Source organism: Gekko japonicus, unplaced genomic scaffold (genome assembly GCF_001447785.1).
Source record: "Gekko japonicus isolate JY-2015 unplaced genomic scaffold, Gekko_japonicus_V1.1 scaffold184, whole genome shotgun sequence".
Classification (NCBI taxonomy): domain Eukaryota; kingdom Metazoa; phylum Chordata; class Lepidosauria; order Squamata; family Gekkonidae; genus Gekko; species Gekko japonicus.
Genome location: NW_015159715.1, coordinates 88321 through 99164, shown reverse-complemented (window position 1 = coordinate 99164; position 10844 = coordinate 88321).

Sequence of the window (10844 nt, the reverse complement as noted above, 5' to 3'; positions counted from 1 at the left end):
AACCCGCTTGTGTCGGGTTAGCAAAGCATGGTTTTTGCCAATTAAAGGGAAATTGCCTTTGTATTCTGTTTTAGTAACTAGTTGCTAATGGTTTTTCCCCCTGTTATTTCAGACAGACCCCTTTTAGAAACCAGCTGCTAGCGGAATTTATTTACCTGTTCAGACAAACCCGCTTGTGTCAGGTTAGCAAAGCATGGTTTTTGAGGGAAACTGCTTTCTTCTGTTTTCTACCTCTTCATTGTGCTTCTGAATTGCTGTAGTGTGCTCAGAGGTCATTTCGGGGGGGGGGAACGGGTGAGGTGCAGGGGGGCGGGGCACACGATGAAGCCTCGCTTCCTGCTTCTGGCCGCCCTGCTTCCAGCCCTCATTCAGCCAGGAGGAGGCAGGAGAAGAGGGAGGGTAAGTTGCTTCCTCCCTGCCTCTCCCCAGCCCTGCCTGCCTGGGGCCAGGGAGGGCCTTGGCGGGGCTTCCTCGCACTTCCGCCGGCCTTGCAGGTCCACCGCCAGGCCCCTGATGTCAGGGGGTGTGGCATATGCTAATGAGTTATGCTAATGAGTCCCCCTAGCTCTTTTTCTACGAAATGACCCCTGAGTGTGCTGTTTAAAATGTCTGTAACACTTCCAACAATGCTGCTTCCCTCCCCCACCACATTTTTTCCCCATGTGATCTTCCTCGGACTTCTTTGAATGTTCTAAATTGAGTGCTAGAGTGCTAAACCAATATAGCACTTCAGATGCATCAATGGTGCCACTATAGCACTGCTATATTGGTTTAGTGCTATAGTGTTCAACTTAGAATGTTTTTTAAAAAAGTTTGAGGAAGATAGTGTAGTGAAAAAGGGCAGTGGGAAGCGGCACTGTTTGAAATTATCATAGTGCTACAGAGATGGCTCATTAATGGAAGAAAATTCACTGTATGAAACCCCCGTCCCTGTATTGCTTTACTTGAAATCAGGCCAACAACGAATAACATCCACTTTAGAATGGTAATGTGAAAACGGCCACTGTGTACAACTCTCAGTCCACACTGACTGGTAAATTTACTTTCAAAACAAAAGCCTAGGCTTGCCGAGTCCCCCCGAGGGGCGGGGAAACCCCCACCCCAGAGGCCCGTTCCCCGTCGCCGGCGGATTGGGCCCCGGGGGGAACCTCATCCCCGACGTGCATGTCACCCGGAAGTGACGTGACGACACCGGGCACGCTGGGGGCGGGGCCACGGTCATCCGAGGGAAAACTCTATGGTTTCCCCTTGGATGGTCATGGCCCTGCCCCCAGCGTGCCCGGTGTTGTCACATCACTTCCGGGTGACGTGTGTGCGCCGCGCGCGCACTCCCACAGCAAGCCGGGAGTCTCCCGCTCCGGATACAGGTAACACTTGGCAACCCTACAAAAGCCAGTAGCACATTACATAACTGGGGTAATGGTAAGTAACCCAGTTTTGAAGGAGCTGGCCAAACAAGTTTGAATACCAGTTTTGTGTTTAGCTGAATGTAGGTGTATTTTGTATCTCTCAGAACTTGCTATGCAGCTCTTGGATTAGCATGCAAATATATAAGCCCTTTACAATACACTTTCTCAGATCAGTGTAACGATTGACATCATATTTATTTACTTATTTCTCATGATTATAAAAAAAAAAGTTTGTAAAAGTACAACATTTGTAAGCAATGCTTGGAAGGAACAGAGAACCACTCAAATTTTTGTAATCCTTTGAGTTCAACTGATTTAAAGAGTTAATGAATTCCAGTATTTTTCTGATTGATGGAAAGGTGTAGCTTGCCTTATAAGTAACTAGGGAAATCTGACCCTTTCTGCAAGTTGGTAAGGTGTCATTCAAAGGTACTTTGCATTCCAATATTTTTTGTTTATGATGTGATTTATAAAACGGGATTCTTTCACTGTGTCCAAAACATGGCTCAAGGCTCTGTATGATGCCACAGGCTGTGATTTCAGAGAAGCTGAGTCAATGGCGGCTGAGAGGCATGGCCCTCAGACACTTCATTAACTTAGAAGAGACACAAAGAAGGCCCATTCCCTCTCTGGCTGGGCCTTCTTTCAGTCAGCCTCTGGATCAGCTTGCTCAGCCACTGACCGCTATACAGGAGCCCTGCAGGGCCAAAACTGAAAGACATTTAAAGCAGAAACTTGCCCCTAGAGGCTGCCTGTATACATTACAAAACCATCAGAAGTAGAGCCAAACCGCTCTGCCACACTACCAAGCAGAGCTACCCTTCCCTCTGTTTGCTCTTTTCCTCACTGCTCTCTCCCCGAGGCAGAACTGAACTGAACTCCTGCAGCGTTTCCCCCCAGCATTCCACCCCCCTCCTCAACGGTGACTGGATGCTGGAGTAGCACTACCATAGGCTCAAGTGAGTGCTATTTTTCCCCTTCAGGGGCAGGACAGACTTCTGTCCATCACAACTAGGGTTGCCAAGTGTATCTTCGCCGGGAGCGGGGGGCTCCCGGAAGGTGTCTTGGGCGCGCGCGCCGCATGCACATCACCCAGAAGTGATGGGAGGACGCCAGGCATGCTGGGGGCGGGGCCACGGCTATACAAGGGAAAACCAAGGGTGACGCACACGTCGGGGTGGAGTCCCCCCCGGGGACCGATCCGGCAGCGCCGGGGAATGGGCCTCTGGGGCGGGGATTTCCCCGCCCCCCGGGGGGACTTGGAATCCCTAATCACAACACTATTTAGGGATTTAAAAAAAAACTTATTCTTGTATCAACTGCAGCAAGCTTTTTACAAAAAGTTTTATTTTCATTTTAATCATCCAGCAAGATTTTATCTGGTGACATAACCACCCTCTGTGGATCATTTTATACCCACTTTCAAAACAGGACAACATCATCATGTAGTTTCTAGTTCTAAAGCTTAAGATTAACAAATATGAAAATAAATAGCTATCATTCTTGGTGTCCAAGTGCCACTATTGCCCAGTAATGAGACTGTCAGGATGGTTACCAGCTCCTATTACAGCTCAGTTCTGGATACATCCCAAGCTAGTTGCTATCTGTCTGCCCCAATTCTCCATCTTTACAATGGAAATAATAGTGATTTGCCTCACTGGGAGAAGAACAGATTGATGTCCAATTTGACCCTTAAAATGAGGTTATTCTTCTTTAGATGTAAACAGATGAAATGATGAGACAACATGAAACTCAGATAAATTATCTGGATATTATTTATTTTAAACTACAGTTAATTGCCCAGCACTCTCCCCACTCGTTTGAACGACCCTTTCACAACTATAGGGTTTAATAGCATATGATCAGTACCAGTTTCAGACAAAAACACAACCTTCCATAATGGGAGGATCTTAGGTAGTGGTGCATGCTCCTGCTTTGGTATCCAACCATACATAAGTAACAACTCATTTAATTCTTATACAGGGTGGGTATAAAATATCAGTCTTGAGGCAGCTCTTAAACAAGTGATTCAGCTTTATTAAAAAGAACAATCATTATCAACAACAACAACACAGAAGCTAGCTCAATTTATACTCTTTAGGCCTATACAACCACGCCCCCTAGGATGTTAAACACCAATCATAACTTGTAGATAACGACGAATGGTTGTTGCTCCCTCCAAAACCATCCCTAAACTCTGATTGGCCCACTGTGCAAAGCAGCCAATCAGAACATGCATTTTAGGATACCAGGCCTCTATGGAGCTATGACTGAAGCTCAGGCAACTTAACTGTAAGTGTTAACACAATGCATAACAGTGGGGATTAAAAGATTGTGCCAACAAGTTCTTGGGAAAGGTGAGTTTTGAAAAGGAATCATAAAAAAGCAAGAGGTGTCAAATCATACCTGGAACATAAGGTTCAGCTGGCTTCTGGATTTTGGTGGTTTAAAATACAGATCTGGTGGCCTGTGTCATTTCATAGATTTGCATACACCTCTTCTCCCTCTTTCTGTTCCCCCCCCCATCCCCTTCTCTGCAACTATTCACTATTGTCAGTGTTGTTCCTTGGCTTGACAAATAGCTTCTGTATGTCGTTTGCTCATTCCATCTGAAATGAAAAAGTAGTTTTTAAGGAACAAATAGCTAATTGTGCAGTTGGATAAGCAATTCGAATACTCAGTATGTGTCTTTTAGAGTTCGTTTTTTAAAACATTCAATAGCATTTGGCTACAAAAGTGTTCAATTTATCTGAGTTAGCAAAAATCTAAATTACCATTTAAGTTGGCAAGTCACCCTTCCAAAATGGAAAGTTCAGCTTTGCAGCCATAGCTTCAGGCTATTTCCTAAACTGTCTCAACGACTAGACAAACTGTTGAAATAAATATTGTACTAATGTGGTTTGGATGGAATCTAGAGCCTATGGGAACGGGTATGTGGGGGAAGACTCATATGTGTCTGTATGAGCATTCTGTCATACTAACATGTACTGCAACCTGATATCATTTATTTATGCTTATTTTTGCTTCTGAATAGAGCAATTCTGCTTGTGGAATAAGGGCCTAGGTTCAAAATGCATTAGCCTGGTAAGGCATCTCCTACACCCATTTCAGTCTCAAGTGATTTGATCATGCTTTCAAGGCATGAATCTGGGTTGAACTGAAGGTTCAACAACTCTTTGCAAGATCAAGGGCTCTTGGTCTAGGCTTTCAAACTGATAATGGCCCCGGCCAGACGTGCCGGAAAACACGGGGGGGAGAAGCGTGGCTATTTGCGCCGTCGCATCCTGATGCGCTATTATGCGATCAGATGCGACGGCGGCTTCCCCGCAGCAAAGAGGACAACAGGGGAGGAAGCCGCGTGCCGGCGTGATCACTCCGGGAGGCTTCCATAGGCGGCCCGTGGCAAAGCGTTTGCTAGTACATGCGGCGTGCTAGTTTTTTACTGTGCGGCTTCAGCGGCTTGCCACGGGTTCGCCACAGGAGTGCTACGCCTCCCAGATGTTCCTGTGTGATCGCACCCAGATACTCCGCGGGACTCCTGTGCCTTCAGCGGGGCAAATTCTCCGTGTGACCAGGGCCAATAAACAGCTATTTTAGTTGTATGGAGTACAGGTCACAGCACCATAGATAAACATAGAATTGTATGTTCAGATATAACCATTGTTTGGTGTAGTGGTTAAGAGTGGCGAACTCTAACTTGGAGAACTGGGTTTGATTCCCCCCTACTCCACATGCAGCTAGCTGGGTGACCTTGGTTCAGTCACAGTTCTCTCAGAGCTGTTCTCTCAAGAGCACTTCTCTCAGAGTTCTCTCATTCCCACCTACCTCACAGGGTGTCTGTTGTGGGGAGACGAAGGGAAGGAGATTGTAAGCCACTCTGAGACTCTTCTTCTTCATCTCAGGATAAATACCCTGCTGAGAGCATGACATCCAAACCCAAAACAGGGAATAACATCAAAACACATTCCTCCTTCCATCTAACCTGAGGCTTTCTGGAATAGATATCCTCATAGTAGTGTCTAGAGGCCATTAAGGAGGAACACAATTTTCGTGGGGGAAGCCATTTCACATATTTCAATGTAATTGAAAATTTAATTTTCTAAAACCAGGGTACTTAGAGCAGGGCTCTCAATGGAGATATTAAAATGTATGTGGCTTCATAGAGAGAGATTCTTTCTTTGATGTTCCCAGGCCATGAGGGGCTTTAAATGTAAGACCCAGAACCTTAACTTGGAACTAGAAAATCACCAGCCAATATGGCCAAGAACTGGCTGTCTGGGTTCCCACCTACCAACACTCACCAAGAGGCGGGCTGCAGCATTTTGCTCTTGCTTAGGATTACAAACTGTCTCCAAGGGTAGTCAAGAGCATACTGCAGCCCTTAAGGTTACAGAGGCACATGTAACTATGGCTCTCTAGAAACAGATACAGGTGGCACATCTCTATATATAAAAGAAAGTCCCCTCAACGTAAAATCAACGCCCAGGCCAAACCCCTGGACCTAGAAACACAAAATTCAGGGAGAGCACTCCCACTGTGACGCAGATGCTCACTAAGAAGGGATTTTTAGAAATTCGACCCCTAAGTGGGTCAAAAGGGGTAAAATGTGCTCCCCCCATTGATTCCTATGTGGCTGCCATGCTGCTGCCTCCTTGCACCTGCAGAGCTCAGCGTTCTGAGGTTAAAAAAAAAAACAGTTACAGGAGACTGCAGAGAGCTCATGACAGTTGAGGAAATCAGGAATGGGCTGCTGGCCCAGCCTCCCAGATGGCTTCCAACACAATTCCCCCACCTCCTACACCTAACAGGCGGTTGTCTGTCAGGTGCAGCAGCGGTTGCAGGGTGCTTAAAGCCACGAGGGAGTGGTAAGGCCTTAGTGAGCCTGCCAGCCCCGCCTCCACAGTGGCTTCTAATACCCCCTCCCCCTCCTACACTGGACAGGCAGCTGCCTGTCAGGTGTAGGAGAGGAGGTGGGATGCGTACAGCTGCCAGGGAGGTTTGCTCAGCAGGATTGCCTTAGCCCTGCTGCTGGCCCAGCTAGGTTGGCAGGAGAGCTATTACATATCTATCACTTAAGTTTCTTAGGAGGAAAAAAAAAAAGACTTTGCATTTTCTTTCCTGACTAGATCAGAGAAGCTGGGAAAGAGAAGCCCAGCAAGATGCAGTGATAGGGCTGGGATGCAGTTTTGTGCCAAGGATTAAATCTAAAGACAGTGTCTGTTTTCAGAGACTGGTAATGGATTGATATAGGGTTATTATGGATAATATTTATTTAGATGAGTCAGAAGTGTGGCGCACAAAAGAGTTTTCAAATGTGGAATGGCAAGAAACAGTCAGTGTATGGGTAGGCTAAAATTAAGTTAATTCTGAAGAACAACATAAAACTGTGTGGCAAGCAGCTGGTGTTCTTCCCCTTCCCATCAGTAGTTCCCCCAATGACAGAATGAATGTCACAACAAGGAGTGTGTAAATCTGTTGTGTGACTCATATTTAAGCATGATAGGTCAGTCACGGGCTATGTAAATAAGCAGTGACTGCGCCCAAGCATTGAAAACCAAATTGGAATCTTTTTAGTCAAGTATACAAGCAAATACCCCTGGGGTAGTCTGAGTCTCTGCTACCTCTTCCCAAATGGAAAGGAAGGAGGGAGGGAGGAAGGCAGCACTAATGTGGTATAGAGAAGTCAATGTCAAGCTGTGAAAGTTAAGGGCTTTTAGCATTGAGACTGACTATACAGAACAACAGAAGTATCATTGCTCTCTCCAAGGTGTATGAGAATTCCACTGGCACAATTTTGTTGAGTTATTTTTTTAATGGTAAAATTAAGGGATTTATACATATCCAAGTTTTTCTATTCTGGATTGAACAATTTATCTCTGTTTGTCATAACAGACAGGTACCATTTCATCATCATGAATTAAAATTATAACTGCATCCAGAAATTTGCATTATAAGACTAGGAAAAAATAATTCTTCTCAAATTTTTAGCCCCTTCTTTTCTCCAAGGAGCTCAATGTCACAAATATAAGGTTGAAGAGAACAATATAAGCCACTTTGGGTCCCTATTTTGGAGACAAGTGGGATACAAATGAAATAAATAAGTAAATAAATAAGTTTTCTCTCCCATTTTATTCTCACAATAGCCGTATGAGTTAGGTGAGGCTGATAGACAGTGAATAACCCAGCAAGTGCCATAGCTCAGCTGAAATTTGAGAGCAGATGTCCCTGGGCAGGGTCCATCTCTGGCTTTCAGTTTATATTGCTGTGTCCATGCGAGAAATGCTGGACCAGTTTCCTGATAATTTACTTTCTTTTTAATTTACTAATTTAATAATAGTTGAAGCACTGAGTATAACATACAGCTTGCTTCCTTATGAATTTATTATTGATAGTTTTCCATTTTACATAGAAGAGCCGCAATGACTTAAAACAAACCTGATTGGTAATATAACAAAATCTGTTAATCCCATTGAGAGCATCAAGTACCTTACAGTTCAATGCAGAGTTAATCTATTGATTTCAATGGGCTTGGACTGGAGTATTCTGCATAGGATTGTACTGTTAGTGTACATTGTTCAAATGTAACAGTCGAATACTATTCATCCTTAATGCCGCCTCTGTAAATCTAGTATGCTGGATATAGATGAAAATTTTATTAAATCTGTTCCCTCGTGTATTTCTGGTAATCAAATCACCAATAGAATATGTGTATGTTTTGAGGTGCATTAATGTTTTGTGAGGATCATTGATACTCTTGAACATGCATTTGGTTTATTTTCCAGTTTCTGAACTTGTATTCTTTCCTGTGAATAAAACAACACTGACTTTCTTATCTGTCTTCCTGATGATTTTCTGCATACATAAACCCAGGGGTCTTTTGGGGCCCAGGAGCTGGCAAAATGGCGGTGGCAGCAAGCCCCACCCCCAGCTCCCTCTGCTACGGCCTGTTGGCCTCCCGGGGCCCGCGCTGAAGCGATGCGGCCCCAGGGAGGCCCGAGGAGGCCCGTCGATGCCTTCCCGGGGCCCACGCTGGAGTGCTGCGGCCCCGGGGAGGCTGGAGGAAGCCCATTGCTGCCTACCTGGGCCAGCGCCGGAGCGCTGCGGCCCAGAGGAGGCCGGAGGATGCCTATCATTGCCTCCCTGGGCCCGCGCTGGAGCGCTGCGGCCCCATGGAGGCCCAAGGAGGCCCATCACTGCCTCCCTGGGCCAGCGCCAGAGCGCTGCGGCCCGCGGGAGACCAGAAGATGCTCCACACCACCTCCCCGGGCCAGCTAATGAGCTATTATGCTAATAGTCTAGTAGCTCATTAGCATACCGTATGCTAATGAGCTCCTGCAGCTCTTTTTCTATTAAAAGACCCCTGGACAAGAATATTACATACCCTTGTAAGTCTACTTTGCATCAGGCATGAAAGCAGGGAAATGATGCTCCAATAGATCTTTTGTACATATAGTTTAACTCATATATCAGGAGTGGCCAAACTGCAGCTCAGGAGCCACATGTGGCTCTTTCACACAGTCTAATTTAATGTTAATAAAAAGCAAATTTGCATATTTTTCAACAAAAATGTGTGCGTTCATGTCTTCTCTCTCTCTCTCTCTCTCTTTCCTTCCTTCTTTCCTCATTCTGCGGCCCAACTCTAGTGAGAAGGGGTTTAAACTTTAAACCCCTTCTTTCTTCGTTCCCCCCCCCCGCTGGCTGGGGAAGGGGAGGGGAGGCTTTTGAAGATGCCTCCCCCTCCTTTGCTTCCCCTTCTGACATCACTTCCGGTGATGTCAGGGGGTGTTGCGTACGCTAATAAGCTGTTATGCTAATAGCCTAGTAGCTCATTAGCATACCGTATGCTAATGAGGTCCTGCAGCTCTTTTTCTACTAAAAGACCCCTGCGTAAACCTATTGAATTGTAATTCACTACTTCCCTTTAAGTACTGTGGAAACCACAGTGGTTTAAGGACTTGTGAAAATGTGCTGGATAGCAGCCCTCGTGTTTCACTGCTGTTGGTGAACCTTCTGCATAATTACAATGGTCATCTTTTCTCTTTCAGCTTAATTGGAATATTACCCACATCCAGAGGGGCATTTTTTGAACTCATGGAATCATCAAAGTGAAAGGAAGCAAATGTCATACACCTTTCTTCCCAGATGCTTCTCCTACATGCCCCCCAAAACAGATCTTCCAGAGTCCCCAGCCCACATTGATCCTACACATTCATCCCCATACAGATTAAGTCATATTACCAAGATAAATATACCATAGATCTAGGTCAGATATAAGCTTTTTAAAAAGGCAAGTCCACTTAAAAATTGGCAATATTCAAGTGGGATTGTCTGTGTAAACAACTGACCATTTCCTGCCATCTCAGGAAGCAGCTCATTAGCAGACACATTCAGTTCAGTTTATACAGAAACCCTGTGCAAATTCGTCAAAGTGATATACTTAATGCTAATACTAATACACATTCTTTATGTAAAAAAAGCTTTCTCAGAGTTCCCCAGCTTTCTCCATTGCTGTGTTCTTAACTGTTACTGAAACAAAATTAAGAGAATGAGTGCCAGTGGTTCATATGGCTACGTATGAAAGGCCTACAAGTATAAATATATACTACAAGTCAATGCATTAAATTGTTTCAATTATTGATTCACATCCTGTGGCTTAAATAACATTGTCATCATATTGCCAAATTACAAGTGTGAAGTAACTATCTTCTTAGCTTACAGCTCATACAGCTGGGGTGGTGTAGTGATAACTGTATGAACTGAATGTCCCTGGTTCATATTCCAGATCAGCCATGATGACCTCAGTGGGCTGACCACTCTATCCCAGCCACCACCACTAACATTGCCCATCATAGGATCATTAGGAGAAAGCACACAGAAGTGTTACATATACAATATGTTTTGCTCAGCATAGACAAAAGGAAAAAAATCATAATACTTATCTTTTTGGCAAGATTTTTAGGCACAGTGAAGTTTTGAGCATTAGGAGAAAGCACACAGGAGTGTTACATATACAATATGTTTTGCTCAGCATAGACAAAAGGAAAAAGAATCTCAGTGGAGGAGAATTTTTGTTTGTTTAATGGGCCACATTACATAAGAGAGTGCTGTCCTGGGTTGCGTAAGAGGTTTTTTTTACATTTTTGGTGCCAGTTAAATGAGATGTTTTCTGTCATAAAAGTTTAAAAGGGCCTGCAGCAGGAGGGGGGAGGCTGGTAGTTGTCCCACCTCTGTGCCATTTCCTGCAGTATTCACCACCCTGTCATTGTGGTGTACACCTCAACAACTGCACTGGGCCCCCTCCCTAGGACTGCCAAGTCTTCTGCTATAGTATTGGGTGAATCCTAGAGCACTGCAGCAGTGCCACTTCTCAGTTTGCCACCCCCATGTCCTCAGCTTTCCAGTCTCCCACTGGATGCCGTCTGCTGGCTGGCAACC